Here is a 21687-nt window from a genome sequence, read left to right on the forward strand (position 1 = left end):
TATTAACAACATTATTAACATTATTAATCGTACCTGCCAGAACCCGGGGGCCGCCGACCCATCCACGGAGACATCAACAGTGTGATAAGAAGAGATAGACGATAGATATCCAGTGTTAGGGAGTAGGAGGAGGTAGATGTAAGAACTTAAGGGTCAGGTGCGGGCAATCAGAGTTGAGACGATGAGAGGGAATAGAAAGCAAGAAAACAAGAGAAGAGTAGAAGGTAGGGAAGCGGAGAGGGGGCTAGGGTGTAGTTATGGAAGAGCGATGGGGGGGTCATCTGCTAGAATTTGGAGCCCGTACCAGGTGGTGCAGTGAAAGCTTTGTTTAATGGCTGTTTTTGTCGGAATAGGTAGTGTGTTGATAAATCGTCGCCAGCAGTGAAACAAGGTGGGGGTTAATATTTCTTTGTTAAGGGAAGTCTCCAGCCAGTCCATTGTGAATAGGAATAGTAGTCTGGCGGTAGCTAGAGGTAGTGTGGGGGGGGTATTGGATATCCATTGTTGTAATATGGCCTTCCTGCCTACCGCTGAGAGGATCATAATTAGTTTCGTGTCTCGAGAGGGAATATCGTTTTGGTCACGGACATACCCGAATAGCGCCCAAGAGGCAGTACATCGGAAGCGCAAGCCCAACTCGGCAGTTCCGTAGGTGTGTAGTTCTGTCCAAAATTTTTGGATGTGGCTGCAGTGCCAGAAGCAGTGCATAAGATCTGCTATTAATGAAGAGCATTTTAAGCATTTAGCCGAGTCGGACAAGCCCATCAAATGGCCCCTCCTTGGTGATATGTAGGCTCTGTGTAGTATTTTGTATGCCATTTCTTGATAGAGGCTGGCAGGGATAAGTTTGAGGGAGCTCGCAAAGCTATCCACTATGTTCTCCGGGGACATTGACGGGATTTGGGTGGACCATGTTTGTATTTGTGTGAGGTCTGTAGTAGGTATGTGTTCCGTGCGTATGCGGGTATATATTGCTGAGATGGAGCAAGTCCCTGAGCGCAGAAGTGCGTCCAGAGAGTTAACCAGGTCTGTGGCAGTAAGATGTGAGAGGGTCGATCGTATGTAGTGTGATATTTGGTAGAAATAAAAGCGATGGCGGGGGCTAACTCCATATTTGGTTGACACCTCCGTGAAGGTGAGTATTCTTTTGTTGGAGTCGAGGAGGTTTCCTATACATGTGATACCTGAGGCGTGCCAATCTCATCTAACTCTTTAATTGGTTCAATTCTCTCTTTCATTCCAGAACAATTAACCTCATTCATTGCTTGGAGCATTAGTCCAATATCTCAAGGCACTTGTTCTTAAATGCATTTCTTTCATATTCAGATGTGGTATTTTTATGGCTTCTCAAGCCCGCAGGAATTCTTCTTACTTCCAAGTAAATTTTTTATTGATGGGATTTTCCAGCTTGGGGCCTAATTCAGAGCTGATCACTGCAGAACATGTTTTCTTTAATAGGCAAAACCATGGGGGTCATTCTGACCTGACTGCACGCTGCAGTTTATCGCAGCAGTGCGATCGGGTCAGAACTGCACATGCTCCGGCGCCGCAGTGCACCGGCGCATGCCAGACGGCTGAAGGCCGTTGCTGCAGTACGATCGCCTCTGCCTGATTGACAGGCAGAGGTTGTTGCTGGAGGGGCGGGGACAAAATGTCAGCATTTGGCCGCCACTTCGTGGGCGCGGTCCGGCCAATGCAGGCATGGCCGGACTATGAGGTGGGTGGGCCGCAGCGGCTGTGTGACATCACACACAGCCACTGCGGGTCTGGGAGCGACGAGTAGCTCCCGGCCAACAAGCTAAAGCTGTGCTGGCCGGGAGCTACTCCTGAAGTGAAAAAGCATTCCCGCTGTGTGATGCTTTTGCACTTCTGCTGTGGGAGCCGGCACTGACACGCGGGTCAGGATAGCCCTGTGCTGGGCATCCCCCCGCATGTCTATGGACATGATTGTAGCCCTGCAAAATTTTGCAGAGCTACGATCAAATCGGAATGACCCCCCCATGTACACTGCAGGCGGGGCAAATATAACGAGCAGAGAGAGTTAGATTTGGGTAGGGTGTGTGCAAAGTAAATCTAAATTGCAGTGTAAAATTAAAGCAGCCAGTATTTACCCTGCACAGAAACAAAATAACCCACCCAAATCTAACTCTCTCTGCACATGTTATATATGCCCCACCTGCAGTGCACATGGTTTTACCAATTAGAGTAAATTTTTGCTGCTGCGATCAGGTCTGAATTAGGCCATTAATTTGATTTAATTCACCAGTAGCTTTTCCTGATGGAAATTCAAGTAATCAAAATCCATATTAGTATTATTTACTGGATCACTTTGTGATTCAAAATTCAATGACATTCATCATAGTGTTTTAACCTAAAATCTGACCATGACATGGCTGAAATTAAGATACCAATTGGACAGAAAGAGCATAATTACAATATCCACATTAATTAAAAACACAATTCATACAATTGTAACACACAGGGTATCACAAAACAAAAACACAATAAAATACAATGATCCTGTTTTGCGCAAAGTAAGAATAATCCCAGAAGTGTCCATACAGTAGTGCGGCATCCCTCTTCAGGCTCTTCCCATAACCCAATCTAAAATAGCAAACACAAGAAAATGGAGGTGCAGAATGGTGATGTATGTTTTAGCAATTCTCCTTTACTTAAATTATTAAAACCACTCACATGAACAAAATGTGATATCACTACAATATCACAAATAGCACATTTTAAAATACACAGTTTCTATAACCAAGGTACGGTCACTGGCAACTGGCATTCACAATGCACCCCAGGCCTCGCTTCCAGTTTCCATGATGTCACCATGCTAGCATCTCCGTCTGTCACTGCTCAAACGTGTTTCAACAGGATGCGGTCAAGATGCCGCTGTCCGGAATCCCGGCGGTCGAAATACCGACGCCGGAATCCCGACATATAATAGTGTGCCGAGCATGGCGAGCGTAGCGAGTCCGCAAGGGGTTGCGTTCCGCTCACCACCCCTGTCGGGATTGTGTGGTCGGGATTCTGGCGTCGGTATTTCGACTGCCGGGATTCCGGCCAGCGGCATTTCAACAATGGTTATCTTTATCAATGGGTGTGTCCTCTATGAACTCCGATCGTACTTATATAGCTCAGTCAGTTAAAGTCAATGACATCATTATTCACTCAAAGTAATTACCCATGATTCACTTACTATCCCGATCCCTATTATATACAAACATTACGGAACAAGCACATTCCTCATTTCTCTATAGAATATAATGTGGTCGTTGTAGATTTTGTCTCCCTCATCAGCGGCAGCTATTTTAGTATTATCTAAACATGTGAACATTACAACAATATAATACTCTTCAAAGAGTTATATTACCTGCTAGATTTAACCCTGTTATGGGATAATAACAATTGAACTATATCATGAATTGGAGAATATAAAATAATATGGAAGATGTCGAGGAAAGCGTCCTCCTCTATTTACATACAGTATAATATATAGCTACAACAATGTACACTATTTGACAAAATTATATATATATATATATATATATATATGATTAAGCCACGTCATCGAGCTGTAGACTTCACACCCCTGTGTATTCAATTGCGGGTTTTTTTGGTCTATTTTTAAGGCATTTTTTTTCAAATGCCTTCTCACTTTTTTTCTGTGGAATGGCATTGGCAAAAAATGCCTCAAAATCAGCAAAAAAAGGGGCTGCGTTTAAGCCGGCGCAGGTGCGAAAACACATGGATTCACAGATCCACATGTTTTGTGCTCCTGTTGAATTTTTCATCCCGGGGAAAAAATGGCCCTGTTATTGAATAGGGTGAGTCCCTATTCACCCTAAAAAATTGTGAAAAGTGCAGTTTTTTTTGCCTAGGTGAATAAAAATGGATCTAATTGAATACCCCCCATAATCCTTTCTGAAATTGTTTTAACTCTTTCAATACACAAGAGAGAGTTCATTCCGGGCATGTCGACACCACTCTTTAGAACACACAGGGATGTTTCCATTCAACTTCTGTGTGTTCCACAAAGCCTGCATGTCAGTATTTGCAATTCATAATTGATACTAGAGATGAGCAGGTTCAGTTCCCTGGGAACTGAACCCCACAAACTCTGCAATCCAAGCCGGGATCCGAGCTTGGCTCGATTACGTCATTGATGCAAAACGTCATCATCATCCTGCTGTCAGATTCTCGTGGGGTTTGGATTCTATATAAGTCTTCGTGCATCTGCGCCATCTTCACTCCAGCATTGGAGAGTGTACTGGATGGACATGTCTCTTTTAGTACTGCATGTCGTGGTGTACAGCGGGTGGGAGTGCCCTGTGTGCTGTATCTGAAAAAAGGGGTGCTCTGTCTGCTGTATTTGAAAGGGGTGCTCTCTCTCTCTGTCAGCTGTATCTGACAGGAGTGCTCTTTCTGTCAGCTGTATCTGAAAAAGGGGTGCTCTTTCTGCTGTACCTGAAAGGGGTAATCTGTCCATCCATCCAGGGGCTCTGCCCCAGTGTAAAATTAAAATAATAAAAGCTAAAAACAAAAAGCCAAAAATTTTAATTATAAAAAATATATATCTTTTTGTTTGTGCTGTACCCCAGTGTACTATACAATTTTTTTTCATAAGTACTGTGACACTGCCGGTCAGACTACCTACTCATACATGTATTGTGCAACGCAGTCAGTGAAGTCTACCGCAGTGTGTAATTATTATTATATACATTTCTGACTCATTTGTGTGACGCTGTCGGTGAAGTCAACTGCAGTGTGTAATTATTAATTACATACATTTCTGCCTCATTTGTGCGGCGCTGATGGTGAAAGTCAACTGCAGTGTTTAATTATTTAATTTATATATTTCTAACTCATTTGTGTGACGCAGTCAGTGAAGTGAACCCCACTTTGTGTTGATAGAAATGGAGGCTACTACTAGTGCTGAAGCTGCTGCCACTAGTCATGACATTGACAATGCAAGTCTGTCAAAGTCATCTGCTAAGGCAGATGCCCAGGGGCGTAGAGGGCTTAGGCAAAGGTATGTAAAATCATTTAATTTTAAAGTGTAAACGAAAAAAAAATCAAAGGGAAAGTTAGCTGCAGAGGCAGTAAGACAAACTGTGCATTCAGAATCAGAACTATCAGTCATTCTTGAGGAACATTTAGGAGTGTCAACGTCAGCTGATATTTCTCACACTGTCCTCATAGAGAAGCCTGTTTCACCTCCTTTCACCATTTCTGAACCATCTGCATATGTGGGGAGCAGTACAAGTAAAGATGATAATGAATCTGATGAGGAGGGTGATGAATCTGATGAACAGGACATAATACAAATTGAGGATTTGTGTGTGGAAGTGGGACAGGATGAGGGTGATATGTGTGTGAGGATGACAGTGAGGATGTTGATGATGATGATGATGATGATGATGATGATGATGATGTTGTTTGTGTAAGTCAGCCACCGGTGGCTGCGATAGTTGACCATTTTATGCCTGCACATAAGAACAAAAAAACACCTCTTGTTTGTAGGATTATTTTTCCCTAATCCTGACAATGTTTATGAAAGCATCTGCTCCATTTGTGAGGCCAAATTTAGTAGAGGTAGGAACATTAGCCATCTAGGCACCTCGTCCATGTTACGTCATTTGTGGCGAAGACATGAAATTTATTGTACAAGATTATAATGAAATTAACGCCTCATCATCAACATCCTCAGAGTAATTACTTAATGGAGGAAGTCCTTCTAAAAAAATGTTTTGTGGGGGCTCAAACAAACCAATCATTTCAGCCACAAGTGACGTTCCCTGTAACTGAAATGATTGGTTTGGTAAACTGTGCATGTCCTGTTTAACATATACAACATAAGGGTGGGTTGGAGGACAATTCCATCTTGCACTTTATTTGTTTGCATTATGTACTCTTTAGAGCATTTTTTGGGCATAGTTTATAAAACTGCTATCCTGCAGTGCCACTCCTAGATGTGCCAGGTGTTTGTGCCACCCACTTCTGTCGCTTAGCTTAGTCATCCAGCTACCTCGGTGCAACCTTTTGGCCTAAACAGGATAAAATTAAAAAGAAGACCTTGGCGCACCGCGAGTGAAAAGAAAAAGTCAGAAAGGAATGGTCAGACTATTAATTGCTTTATTTGCACATTTAAGATATTTATGGTAGTAAAATCAAAATAAAAACAAAATAAAATAGCACGTTTTATCTAAACATTATCTAATGCACACAACAATATGATAATAACAATCTATTGTTTTTTATGTGGATGATAAAATCAGTGTGTCAATACCTAAAACTCGTCCCAAAAAGGGGTGTAGGGAAAAAGTCCCGAGACCTGCTTATCCCATGTAGATGAATGTCCTTTTAGGAAAGCAGTTATGAAATTTAGAGGTCTTCCTATAATAATATGTCACCGTGTATTGCCTCGTCCCAGCTGTATTGCTTATTAGCTGATGGATCTCTTGGGAGGATCACGATTTTATGCACCCTTATCCACTGTAACTATTTGTGCTGTATCGGGACCTCCCGGCACTCTGCCTTTTTCCACGCCACACATGTGAGTTTAGTGCTTATCGTGTAACAGTACCTCTGTGTCGGGAGTGCCCAGGGTTCTCCGTTTCCTCCTTTCCCGGGTTCGTACCTGTGGGACCTCCGGTGGGGCCGGACAGCCGATTCCCAGAGCTCCGATACCGCTTGTATCGTCTGGCCCGCAAGCGTGGAACGCAGGCCAGTCGCTTCCGGTTTCGCGGCTTCCGGGGTATACGTCTTGTTCAGCAGATCAGTGGCAAGAGGAATGTGCTCCAGTTCCTAAGGTTGACGTCCAATAATCCAACGCGTTTCTCCCGTTTAGGGCTTCGTCAGGGACGAAGCCCTAAACGGGAGAAACGCGTTGGATTATTGGACGTCAACCTTAGGAACTGGAGCACATTCCTCTTGCCACTGATCTGCTGAACAAGACGTATACCCCGGAAGCCGCGAAACCGGAAGCGACTGGCCTGCGTTCCACGCATGCGGGCCAGACGATACAAGCGGTATCGGAGCTCTGGGAATCGGCTGTCCGGCCCCACCGGAGGTCCCACAGGTACGAACCCGGGAAAGGAGGAAACGGAGAACCCTGGGCACTCCCGACACAGAGGTACTGTTACACGATAAGCACTAAACTCACATGTGTGGCGTGGAAAAAGGCAGAGTGCCGGGAGGTCCCGATACAGCACAAATAGTTACAGTGGATAAGGGTGCATAAAATCGTGATCCTCCCAAGAGATCCATCAGCTAATAAGCAATACAGCTGGGACGAGGCAATACACGGTGACATATTATTATAGGAAGACCTCTAAATTTCATAACTGCTTTCCTAAAAGGACATTCATCTACATGGGATAAGCAGGTCTCGGGACTTTTTCCCTACACCCCTTTTTGGGACGAGTTTTAGGTATTGACACACTGATTTTATCATCCACATAAAAAACAATAGATTGTTATTATCATATTGTTGTGTGCATTAGATAATGTTTAGATAAAACGTGCTATTTTATTTTGTTTTTATTTTGATTTTACTACCATAAATATCTTAAATGTGCAAATAAAGCAATTAATAGTCTGACCATTCCTTTCTGACTTTTTCTTTTCACTCGCGGTGCGCCAAGGTCTTCTTTTTAATTTTTGACTCAGTCCATACTAGTAAGGGTACTAGTTCACCTATTGGCTGCACCACTTTCCTATCTGGCTGTAACAGCCTTTTCCTATACCCTCTTTATTTCTCCTTTCTTCCACTTTTTCTCCTATACAAAAGAGGTCGCGCAGGTAGTACTTGTCTTTATAAACAGGATAAAAACAATATTGTGAGGTGTTCAAAATAAACTGGAAATTAGTGGAAATGAATGTTATTGAGGTTAATAATACTGTAGGAATAAAAACACCCCAAAATTCTGTGATTTTAGCTGTTTTTATGATTTAAAAAAAGATAGAACCAAAACACACATGGGTGGTTTTGGCAAAACAAATCCAAAACCAAAACACAAAAGAAAAAACCCAAAACCCAAAAAATGGGCAGGCGCACTTCTCTAACTGATACAAAGTAGAACAACAGATTAATACATATCATAAATATGGCAAATATAGAAGAAAAAGAGTAGGAAATAAAGCACAAAGGGAAGGATTATCTTCCTTTATAAAAACAGGGCAATGTCACATACCTCATTTAAGCCATAAGGGGTTATGGTGTTGCGTTTATGGGTCCGCCAGGTTTCTCTTCTTGCTAATTTCTTTAGTAGATTGCCCTTTATTTCATCATGTCTGACCTGTTCCAGAGCTTTAAAACAAAAATTACAGATGGAGTAATTTTGACAACTGTCATGGTACACTGTGATTTGTTACTTTCTTTAGAACATTCCTCATGTTCTCCAATATCAACAATTTTAGATGGCTCTTTGTTTTGTCTCTATATTTCATGATGCACTGACATTCAATCATATTATTATTATTATCCTTTATTTATATGGCGCCACAAGGGATCCGCAGCGCCCATTACACAGTACATAATCAAATGAGTAAACAACAGCACTTAAGGGGGGTACTCACGGAGAGATCCATGCTCAAAATATAAGCAATCTGACTAGACTGCTTAGATTTCAAGCACAGATCACTCGTGTGTACCCCTCACAGCGATAGCGATGCGCGGCCCCGCACATCGCTATCGCCGGTGCTAGATTGGCCTGCATGCAGGCTCAATCTAGCATGTCGCTCATTTCACCCGCTGGGTGAAATGAGCGCCCCCACCCAGTCCTCCCTTGCATCGCTCAGCACACATCGCGCTGTTCTGAGCGGCGGGAGGGATGTGTGCTGAGCGGTTCACTCAGTACACATCTCTCCCGTGTGTATGGCCCTTTACAGTTCACGGCAATATAGAATAGGTATCACTATCTTATACTTCATACTCCCAGGTACAGTTCAAGACAATATAGGACATGTTACACTATCTTAGACAGGTTACTCTAGGTTAAACTGTTATACTCCATACCCCATTTGATGGCACCTAACCAGGGGTTAGGTGCCATCAAAGGGAGTATGGAATATAAGATAGTGTAAGTAAAAAAAGGAAAGGCACATGAGGAAAGAAGGCCCTGCTCCTGCAAGCTTACAATCTAAATATACTACGTTACTTCTTTGGCAATTCATTAAATTCCCAAATGTCTCTGTCGTAGTATTATTATAATTGTAAAAACACATCCTCTTCATACTTGCAAACTGGCACACTTTACCTTAATTACATAAATAAAAACCTTTGAGGTCTTTATCCAGTTGTTGGTTTGTTTTTCTACAGGATGAAGACTAGGTGCCAATTTGAGGATTTTTCAGTAACACCTAACCCAGAATAGGGCCCAGGAGTAATATCTCCCAGTGTTTCTGTAAGATCTTCTTAATCTTTATCGTTACTGTTATATTTTGTTTAAAAAAAAAAGGCACAGAACAGTCTGTTTTATTTAATACCTTACTTTTCCCTTTATAGACAAACAGATCCTGTCTAGGAGTGTCCCCTGCTCTCATAATGCTATCTGTAATTAATTTATCTGGATATTTCTCATAACAACATCTTGCGCTATAAATTGCAATTTGTTCATTCAATTTTTTCTGTCTACTGCAGTTGGTTTTAGGCATATAAACTGAGAAAAAGGATATTTTTCCACCATTTATCTGTATGACAACTCTCAAAATGAACGCAGCTGTTGCTATATATACTGTTTTAATATGAGTATATGTATTTATAGTACTATTATTTTCACTATATTCAGATATATTCAGCACTAAATCTAGATATCCATTTATTTTTGCTTTGGAAACTGGATGTAAAGCATAGGTTGTACTTATTATTACCCAAGTATACCATAAATTTGGAGAAAATGTAATGCATACAGTCACATAAAAAATTTCTTTTTTCCTTTGACAACTCTGGATCATTTGTTAGGAAATCATTATGCACACTTACCCCTTTATCATGAGAGATACTTGTATACAGTGCCCTCTATATCAGTAGATCACCATCTAAATTTTTCCGAACACCTAAAGTATGCAATTAATTGAAGCACCTCAGTTTGGTCTTTAATATAAGACTCTAAATTGGCAATATATTTTTTAATGTATAAGTCTACAAATGCGGATAACCGTGCAGTGGCTGAATCAATTCCTGAGACATTTGGACGTCCAGAGGATTGATCATATTGGAATGGATCTTTGGCAAAACGTAGAAGTTTTCTGGGATTCCCGGATGAGCCACAATTAAATATTCATACTGTACTCATCTTTTGAAATGCATTTGTTATTTAAACCATTCCTTAACATTTTCTTAATCACGTCGGCTATCCTATTAGTCTGATCTTCTTCTACTTTCAAATGTGTTTCCTTATAATCTAAAAATCTCCATACTTCTTTTAGAAAATCTTTTTTATTTATAGAAATGTGCGGTGGGCAATTTTTGTGTTTTGATTTTGGATCTGGATCCCCGCTCGTGTTTTGGATCTGGATTGGTTTTGCCAAAACCACCCTTTCGGTGTTTTGGTTTTGGATTGGGGTGATTTTTGAAAAAAACTAAAAACAGCTAAAATTTGTGGGTAATTTTGATCCTGTGATACACCTCAATAACTTTAATTTCACTCATTTCCATTCTATTCTGGACACCTCACATCTCACAATATTGATTTTAGGCCAAAAAGTTGCACCGAGGTCGCTGGATGACTAAGCTAAGCGACACAAGTGTGCAGCACATCCACCTGGCCCATCTAGTAGTGGCACTGCAATGGCAGACAGGATGGAAGTTTTAAAAACTAGGCCACAAACAGCACATCATGCAAAGAAAACAAAGAGGTGCACCGAGGTTGCTGGGTGACTAAGCTAAGCAACACAAGTGTGCAGCACAAACACCTGGCCCATATAGGAGTGGCACTGCAGTGACAGACAGGACCACAGTTTAAAAACTAGGCCCCAAAAAGCACATCATGCAAAGAAAAAAAAGAGGTGCAAGAATGGAATTGTCCTTGGGCCCTCACACCCATCTTTATGTTGTATAAACAGGACATGCACACTTTAACAAACCAATCAATTGTGACAGGGTCTGCCACATGACTGTGGCTGAAATGATTGGTTTGTTGGGGGCCCCACCAAAAGAGAAGCAATTAATCTCTCCTTGCACTAACTGGCTCTACAGTGGCAAGATGTCAACCTCATCCTCATATCTCCCCCCCTTCAGTGTTTACATCCTCATCCCCACAGAGAAATAATATTCAAACAAACAAACCACACCATTTAGCTGTCAGTGGGCTGCTTATGCTATTACCCAAAGTTTCTGAATTTGACAATGACATGATGAATGCATTGCAGGTGACTTATAAGGGAGGATGTTCTTTGGTGGTTAACGTCCTTACCCCTACTTATTATGGATTGACAAAGGCAACAGATAGTTTGACACCTGTTGTCTGGATTTGTGGAGAAATAATTCCACACCGAAGAGGTGGCTTTTTGGTATTTTGCCCAGGCATGACAATGGGCTTTTTTATCCCATGGCTAACAACTGTCTCCACTGGTGCCTTATTCAGACAAACCACATCACCATCAGGATACTCATTGTCAACTTCCTCCACAGCACCAGCTACACACAATATCCTCCTCATCCTGGTGTACTTCTACAGTGACATCCTCAATCTCAATATCTGCAACTGGACTGGCGGTGCTCCTCCCAGTACTTGCAGGGGGTGTGCAAATGGTGGTAGGAGCCTCCCCTTCCCATACAGTGTTGAGAAGGTCTGGCCTAGACATCACAACCACAGACAGTGCAAGCACCCCTGTATTTTCACATTAGCCCTGTAATTTTACAGCATACAAGCCAGTGTACATTGATTTTCACTGCACCCTAGAATTATTACAGCATACAAGACAGGGCCAGTGCACATTGATTTTCACTGCACCCTTGAATTTTTATAGCATGCAGGGCCAGTGTAATGTTATTTGAACAGCAACACCCCAATATTTTACAGCATACAGGAGCAATGTGCTTTTTATTTAACAATTGCATCTCTGAATTTTTACAACATACAGAGCCAGCAGCACCCCTATATTTTAAAGTATACAGAAACAGTGTGGTTTTAATTTTTAACAACTGCACCTTTGAATTTTTACAACATGCAGGGCCAGCAGCACCCCTATATTTTACAGCATACAGGAGCAGTATGCTTTTAATTTTTAACAACTACACCTCTGAATTTTTATAACATACAGGGCCAGCAGCACCCCTATATTTTACCGCATATAGCAGTGTGCTTTTAATGTTTAACAACTGCACATCTGACTTTTTACAACATACAGGGACAGCAGCACCCCTATATTTTACAGCATACAGGAGGTCAGTGCCCCTGCACCCTGTACAACACATTGACAGCCAGGACAGCAACATCCACGGAACTCACACTAACCCCACCCAACGTCACCACCCACAGAGAGAGACAGAGGTCTGTCTCCCTCACTCTCCAAGTCCAGAGTGAAAATGGCGGCAATGCACGGCTGTTTATATGGGATCCAAAACCCACGAGAATCAGACAGCGGAATTATGGTGTTTTGCCTCGTTCTGGTTCCTGAGTCTGGGGGGATGTCTTTCTTAATGAGATCAAAAAAGGTTTCTATATAATTTCTTCTAGATTACACCAGATAAAATGAACACATTGACAGCCAGGACAGCAACATCCACGGAACTCACACTAACCCCACCCAATGTCACCACCCACAGAGAGAGACAGAGGTCTGTCTCCCTCACTCTCCAAGTCCAGAGTGAAAATGGCGGCAATGCACGGCTGTTTATATGGGATCCAAAACCCACGAGAATCCGACAGCGGAATGATGGCGTTTTGCCTCGTTCTGGTTCCCGAGTCTGGGGGGGATGTCTTTCTTAATGAGATCAAAAAAGGTTTCTATATAATTTCCTCTAGATTCCACCAGATAAAATGATGTTTTTTTTTCTTTAACCTGGTACCATTAAATTGTTCTAACCCTGCAGGATTAGTACAGTATCTACTTTTTCATTTTTCAAAAGTGCATTTTTAGAGTCAGGTTTCATACCAATCTAATGTCCGTTTATGCTGATATCCAGGAGGGAACTGTGCAGTAAAGACTCGCCTATGAGGGGCTTACACACCAACTGCGGTGGTGCCGTGCTTTATAGCCCGGGACCTTTTCTCTACCATCAGGCTTAGCCCACCACACCCCATTCTTTTGGTGAGATAAAATCACATCTGTTTTCTGCACAGACAAATTATGGACAGCACCATGCTCTTTTAATATATGTGTGTTTTGTAAATTAAGTGTAATATACATTTGCACTTTGTCATTAAATTAATGTTGAATTAAGGAAGGTGTTTTTTCAACATTGCTCACACATTCTTCAAACATGTATGATTATTAAGCGCCGGGTCCTCCACTTTTTTTGCACTTTATACAATATTGGGAGATTGGTGTCTTTCTCCTAAAAGTGTAGGTGGCTGCTATAATCATTTCATCTGCGCAACTGGGGATACACTTTGTAGCTATATATATATATATATATATATATATATATATATATATATATAGAGAGAGAGAGAGATAAGCAGCACTCCATCCAAAGATAATTCATAATAAATAGGACGGTGCCCTCCACGTGACAACCCTGGATTGGGTGTCCATTAATATACACAGCAGTCAGCGGCACTCACGGCTCCCAAATAGGGAAATGATGAGACACAGTCAATGTGCAGTCAATGTTTCAATGTTGTTCAGATAAACATTTCCATCAAGACATAATAGACATACAATCACAGTACATACCTTTATACCCGTCCGAGGGAGTCCGTGGCGCCCGCCGGGTCTCAGTCCATCAATGATGACGTCACGGAGCCACGCCGGCCGCGGCGTCACGGAGAGCCCCGGACCACCTGTGTAAACAATTAACAGCGTAAGCTGTGTGATACATAACATAGTTATTGCTCTTCAATGTTTGAGATGAGCTTGGATAGTTAGCAACATTCTAAGTACAAAGTGTTTCACTATGAAGCTACATATAACAGCATATATGAATACAATATAATGCAAGGTCTGCTAAAAAGCTGCAATAGTAGGGATGGAGACTTGACATATTAACCTGATAATGCACACTATTAACCCTTCTACTAAGATGTGAGGGATTTCTTTAAATCAAAGAGAAACAGTTTGCAACATTGAACCCTGTTGTATCATACTGGTAAATTGTTAGGGTTAAAAGAAAACAAAGTTAGAACACTGTAGGAATCAATATATTAAAATTATATAGTGGAACGTCAATCAATGAATAAATATATATGGACCAAAAGGTATAAGTCATTTAAGAGGAGGAACATGATCTATAATCTGATGTCTGAGGACGGCTAGTGAATGTTTAGCATTTAAAAAGTGTTGTCGACTGGTTGGTCGCTTCTGCCAGTTGACAAAGCTGCTCTGATGGACACACGGTGCCCCGCCATGCGCTCTTTAAATGAGCATTCGGTTTTGCCGACATAGTGTAGGCCACAAGGGCAGCTTAACAGGTTTATTACAAATTTGGTGGAGCATGTCAACCTGTACCGGATTTTATAACGTTTGCCCGTATAGGGGTGGCAAAAACTGGTGCCCACTATCATGTTATTACAAGTAGTGCAACCCAGGCACTTGACACATCCTGCCTTTTGTGGATTAAGAAAGGTTTTAAAAGTGGATGCCACAGGTGGTGGAAATTGGATGTTAGTTTTAACTAAGTGGTCACGCAAATTGCGTCCACGTTTATAGGCTGGCATCAAACGAGTGTTAGATAATGAACTCAACTGTTTTTCAGATTGAATAATTGCCCAAAAAATTTTACTAATGTGATTAATTTTATGGCTTAAGGTGTTAAATTTATTAACCCAAATAAATTTATTTTGGCCTGTTTTTTTCTTTGCTTGTTTCAACAATTTTGATCGGGGTATTCTCATAACCTTGGTTTTTATGGAGTACAGTTCAGAGAGCTGATAACCTCTATCTGCAAATTTTCCTATCATGAAATCTAATGCTGCACTTACTTTTGTCTCATCACTTACTATCCTTCGTACTCTAAGCATTTGCGAGTATGGAAGCCCTTTCCGTAATGGAATAGGGTGATGGCTGGAAGTAAAATGTTATTACGATCAGTGGGTTTCACATGCATGTTAGTGAAAATGTTGTTATCACAAATCGTGATTTGTACGTCAAGATAATTGACACTGGTCATGTCAATAAAATATGTCAATTTTACAGGGGATGAAGACTCATTGTGCGTATCAATCAACGTTATAAGTGCTTCCTTGGTGCCAGTCCATAATAGTAACATGTCGTCTATAAATCGCAAATAAAGCAATATGTTAGAAGAAATTGCAGTATCTGAAAAAAATAAATCGTTTTCAATCTGAAACATTAAACTGTTAGCGAAAGATGGGGAAACATTACTTCCAATGGAACAACCTTGTAGTTGAAGAAAATATTGGTTATTGAACATAAAATAATTACGCTGTAAAGTAAGTTGTAACCATTCCATAAAAATATCAATATTGGGTCCCTTATATACAACATTATCTGTAATTAGAGACCTCACTGTCGATAGTCCCCGATCATGGGGTATGCATGTATACAGATTGCTAACATCTATGGTAGCCAATATACAGTTGGATGGAATCACCAATAGCTTATCAAGTTGGTTAAGTAGATCTGTGGTGTCCTTTAGGCAGGAGTCTCTAGCTTGGATACAAGGCTGTAAATAAAAATCAAGAAAAATAGACACAGGTTGGTAAAGAGTTCCGCGTACAGAAATAATTGGTCATGCTGGTGGAATTTGACTGTTCTTATGAATTTTAGGGACGGAATAGAGGATAGGTGTGACTGGAAACGGAGTTGTTAAGACATCACATTCTTCCTTAGTTAATTGTCCATCATTGAGGGCCCTTGATAGAATGAGGTCCAATTCTCGCTTGAAACGTGCTGTAGGATCGTGTGTTAATTTACGGTATGTATGAATATCGTCCAACTGACAGTTCAACTCTGCGACGTAGTCAGAAGTATTTTGGACCACTAGGGCTCCGCCCTTATCAGCCGGGCGAAATACTACATTGTAGTATTTACTAAGCCTAAGTAGTGCTTCCCATTCATTTTTTGTAAGGTTGGAATAGTTGTGACGATCATGTTTGATACAGTCCTGTACTTAACAATACAGAATAAATGTCAACATAAAACATCAAGCGCTAGAAAAAAACTTCCCTTAGATGTGGGGAACTCTGTAGAGAATGATCTTTTCCACTTCACAAAAGATGGTTTTTCCTTCCACTCTCAATAAAGATCGTACATGTAAAAAGAATGGGACAATACAATAGTGTAGTATGTCTATACCAGGTAATATTACACCCGAGTGATAAAATCTGAAGTTAGTGGACAAGTGCAGATCCTTCACCACAGCTTCAATAACTTTCCTTTAATCAGGAGGTTAATTTCAGGTTTGCATACCCCAACTCACAGGTAAGACGTTTATTTTCAAACATATAAAGGTATCTTTAACCGGATATATCTCCAAGGGAACTGTATTTAATGGGCGTACCCCAACTCACAGAAAATGGCGATTTATAAATCACATAAATGTTTCTTTTCTGAGGTGGCAAGAAAGGACAGCGTACCCCAACCTACAATTCTGTTGATTTTCGTAAGCATATAGCGGTTTCTTTAGATATCCAAAAAAGACCGACCAATAAGAAAAGTCCAATGTATTTATTCCATAAAAGATGTACCCCAAATTTGTTTAACAGAAGAAAAGGGGTGCAAAAAGAGTCCATAAAAACATATAAAATGTATGAAAAATTACAGAGAGCATAGTGGCATGGTCTCACCCAGGGAAATAGGCTACTGGTGTTCAAAAACCCTTGACGAGTCGGATTCCGGAATATCCCACCAGTTCAAGGCCTCCAGAGTCCAGATCCAAAAGGGGAGACCAGGCAATCCAAAGAAGTGATTAGCTCCTGTCTGCAACCAACGCGTTTCGATCTCTCCAGGAGATCTTTTTAAAGGCATGCAGACTAGGGGCCATGTGCTGGAATTTATACCAAACTGATGCCTCACACCGGAAGTGAGGTCACGGATTGAATTAGCCTTTTTTAAATCCTTTTCAGGTGCTTCATTAAAGCAACGATGATTTTACCTAATACATTAATAAAATTTAAAAATTTATATAATCCCAAAAGAGCATTTCTAAATCCCTAGTAACTTTAAATACAGTGATAATTGCGGAACCGGAAGCGTCCCATCCCGGAACGCATCGTGAACCGCATATAACTTCCGGCAATAGCGGAAGTTATGAATCCTAAAGCATAGTGCTCGTTTTATGCTCTCTCGCGAGAGCAAGCGTGCCGACCGCTGGAACACATGTGCGTTCCACTAAAACACTTCCGCAGTCACAACTGTGAAACCGGAAGCGTTCCGTCACGGAACGCATCGTGAGCCGCATAACAAAAGGGCTTCTTATGTTCTCTCGTGGGAGCGGACATGTTGGACACTGGAACGCATATGCGTTCCACTAAGGATTTCAGCAACAAGTTTAACCATTGCAGACAAACTACATGTGTTCCGTTTTCAAAATAGAACGGAACGCATGACCTTTTGAAGGATCAATAAAAAGGGATCAAAAAAGGCTTCCCAACCCTTACTTGACACAATATTTCGACATATTTAAACAATAAATAATACAATAAAACAATAAAACATGAAGTACATCATTCCATCAGAAAGCCAGGTCCAAGGTGTCCCATCCAGAGTTAATTTCATATCAAGTCCATAGAGAGTTCATGTTTTTTTTTTTTTTTAAATATGACTAGGGAGGAAACAAAAAGTGATCAGTGGGTACAGCAGACTTTTTATAAAAACCATTTAGTCTCGAAATCACTATTGAGACCACTGGGCATGAGGGTTTTGTAATTGAAAATGAAGGACATTTCTTTTTTTGCCAATTGGCTGGCAGTATCTTTACTTCTAATATCCTGTTCAATCATAAACAAACCATAGAAACCAACAATATGGGTATGTGAACATTGATGTATCTGTTTAAAGTGAAGAGACAGGGCGTGTGTCTCTAGACCATTTTTCAGATTCCTCAAGTGCTCACCCATTCTCACTTTAAGCGGTCTCGACGTACGTCCTATATAAATTTTTTCACAAGAACATTTCACTGCATAAACCACATTTTTGCTATTGCATGTGATAAATTGATTAATGACAAACAGTTTTCCATTAATGTTCACCTTTTCAATTTTGCTGGCCCCCTCTCCTTTAATATTTCTACAGCCCTGACAAAGCCCACATCTGTAGAACCCTTTCGATGTAATGGTTCCCTTTTTGTGACCTCGTAATCTACTACTCACTAGTTGATTTTTCAAATTAGGCGCCTTTCTGTAAATACAGACAGGTTTTTTTGGAATGGAGCTGCCAATGATTGGGTCCTTTGTTAAAAGGCTCCAATGTTTTTTTAGAATTCTTTCTATTTCTTGATGTTGACAGTTAAAGTTAGTTATGAACGCCCATTCAAATTTATTACTTTTCTGTTTCTCTTTGTTTGCATTGTTTGGTTGAAGTAATGTAGTCCTATCAATTTTCTCTACCTCATTCAGAGTATTGTTAACCTTCATCAGGTTATATCCACTTGCTTCGAATTTTTTACACATCTCGGCTGCTTGTGTTTGAAACATACCATTCTCTGTGCAATTCCTCTTTAGTCTTTTTAATTGACCACAGGGAATGGATTCGAGACAATTTTGGTGATGACAACTACTAGCATTAATGTAAGAACCCGAATCGGTGGGTTTGCAGTAATTTTTTGTGCAAATGAAATGCTCTTTAATATAAACCGTGATGTCCAGAAAATTAATAGTGCTAGGACTTATCTCAAACGATAAACTGATGTTGTATTGATTTTTTATTAAGGGAGGTACAAAAATCCTTAAGAATCTGTTCCTCTCCCCTCCAAATAAAGAAAATGTCATCTATGTATCTGACGAAGGACACCAGGTTCGCCCCCCATGGGTTGTTGGCCCAAATGATGTTGTCTTCCCAACTACCCATGAATAAGTTGGCATAACTAGGGGCGAAACTGGTGCCCATCGCCGTGCCTGTCTTCTGAAGATAGAATTCATCTTTAAATAAGAAGAAATTATTTTCCAGAATGAGTCTAATGCCCTCTAGTAGGAATGCCTGTAAAGGCCCTGAAAGATCTAAATTTTGTAAAGCTTTTTGTGTAGCGGCTATACCCAATTCATGCTTTATAATTGTGTATAACGAGGAGACGTCTGCTGTTATAAGAACGTCTCCCTCTTTCCACTCAACACGAGATAAGTGTTCCAAAAAGTCTTTAGTGTCCCGAAGATGGGACCGGTTTTTGCTTACAAGGGGTTGCAAGTGATAATCGATGAATTGAGATAAATTTGCCAGTAAAGAACCCACTCCAGAGATGATGGGCCTCCCTGGCGGATTAATAAGACTTTTATGCATTTTTGGTAATATATATATATATATTACTGGAGTGGAGGGCTGTTCATTTATTAAGAATTTGGCTTCAATATCAGTCAATACATGATTTTTATTAAATTTACCCACAAGGTTCCTTAATTTCTCTAAAACTGCTTCAGTTGGATCATTATGTAAACGTTTATATACACTAATTTCACCCAATTGTTTATATATTTCTTTTTCATAATCTCCTATGTCCATCAGCACTACTCCCCCGCCTTTATCGGCGGGTTTTATGATTAGATCTTTTTGTTTTTTGAGATTTTTAAGGGCTACTCTTTCTTTAAACGTGAGGTTATTTGTTCGTTTCTTTTTTTGTTTTTCTTTTTTTATAAGAGCGTCTACATCCTCCTGTACTAGAAGGCTGAATGTATCAATCATCGAGCCTTTGAGATGTGCAGGGTAAAAAATTGACTTTGGTCGAAAAGGTGTGTTAGAAGTTATTTCCTCCTTATGAGTATCTACACCTTCTTTATTCAGAAAGAATTTTTTTACAGTAAGTTTTCTTATGAACCGCTGGATGTCAATAAAGACATCAAAAGGTTCTAAATCCTTACTGGGGGCAAACTTTAGGCACTTTTCTAACAAAGAAATCTCATCTTTCATAAGTATATGTGAACTTAAATTAAAGATTTTGGTAGTGGATTTCACTCTTTCATTATCTACTGTAACTGAATCGGGTTTTAGTTCCCTTACTTTCCGTTTATTCTTTTTAATTTTGTGGATTCTCTTTTTTCCTCCACGTTTACCCCTTCTCCGTCTACATGCTTCTACCCATAATTGTTTCTCCGGCTGAGTCTCTCTAAAAAAGGGGAGTAAGGCTGTTCCTGTTCTAAAACTTCATACCGATTTTGTCTCTTATCTTGCCATGATGTTCTTATCTCCCTTCTCTCTCTAGGGGTCCTTTCTATATTGAAATGACCCTCTTTTCTATGATTTCTCCAATTGTCCCAATTTCTTGATTGGGAAATGGATTCTATCATAGGGGAACGTATGAAATTATTCCTATAATTATTTTTAGGGGTTCTGCAATATTTGTCATGGTTATTTTCTGAATGATGGAACTGGTGGGATATTCCGGAATCCGACTCGTCAAGGGTTTTTGAACACCAGTAGCCTATTTCCCTGGGTGAGACCATGCCACTATGCTCTCTGTAATTTTTCATACATTTTATATGTTTTTATGGACTCTTTTTGCACCCCTTTTCTTCTGTTAAACAAATTTGGGGTACATCTTTTATGGAATAAATACATTGGACTTTTCTTATTGGTCGGTCTTTTTTGGATATCTAAAGAAACCGCTATATGCTTACGAAAATCAACAGAATTGTGAGTTGGGGTACGCTGTCCTTTCTTGCCACCTCAGAAAAGAAACCTGTATGTGATTTATAAATCGCCATTTTCTGTGAGTTGGGGTACGCCCATTAAATACAGTTCCCTTGGAGATATATCCGGTTAAAGATACCTTTATATGTTTGAAAATAAACGTCTTACCTGTGAGTTGGGGTATGCAAACCTGAAATTAACCTCCTGATTAAAGGAAAGTTATTGAAGCTGTGGTGAAGGATCTGCACTTGTCCACTAACTTCAGATTTTATCACTCGGGTGTAATATTACCTGGTATAGACATACTACACTATTGTATTGTCCCATTCCTTTTACATGTACCATCTTTATTGAGAGTGGAAGGAAAAAACATCTTTTGTGAAGTGGAAAAGATCATTCTCTACAGAGTTCCCCACATCTAAGGGAAGTTTTTTTCTAGCGCTTGATGTTTTATGTTGACATTTATTCTGTATTGTTGATCATTTGTTTGGAGAGTGGTGTTCTCTCTGTTGTTATACATTACTCAGCAGCTGGGGGCGCCTGAGAGAGATCCAATCCGTTTTTGTTTACCGATTCAGTATTAACACCGTAAGGTTTGGATCTCACTAAGGCTGCCAGTAGACATGTATTCCTTGAGGGAGAACCGGTCTAATATATTAGAAACCGCATTCAATGAAAATCAGGATGATGTTGAATTATATGATGGTGATCTTGGGAATTTGATGAGAAAATTAGAACAAACCCTCATCAAAGAAAGTAAAATCTGGTGGGAGATAG

General features: G+C 40.4%; 1 long non-coding RNA gene across 1 annotated transcript in view; it reads right to left on the minus strand.

The window, feature by feature from the left end:
* Window positions 1-2333: 2333 nt before the first annotated feature.
* Window positions 2334-21687, minus strand: part of LOC134944985 (uncharacterized) — a 123325-nt gene continuing 103971 nt past the window's right edge. Inside the window, exons 4-5 of the long non-coding RNA XR_010182016.1 lie at window positions 8199-8314; window positions 2334-2604 (exon numbers count right to left, since the gene is read on the minus strand). This is a non-coding gene — a long non-coding RNA (uncharacterized LOC134944985). The remainder of the gene's footprint in view (window positions 2605-8198; window positions 8315-21687) is intronic.

The sequence above is a fragment of the Pseudophryne corroboree genome, chromosome 1 (assembly GCF_028390025.1).
Source record: "Pseudophryne corroboree isolate aPseCor3 chromosome 1, aPseCor3.hap2, whole genome shotgun sequence".
Taxonomy (NCBI): Eukaryota; Metazoa; Chordata; class Amphibia; order Anura; family Myobatrachidae; genus Pseudophryne; species Pseudophryne corroboree.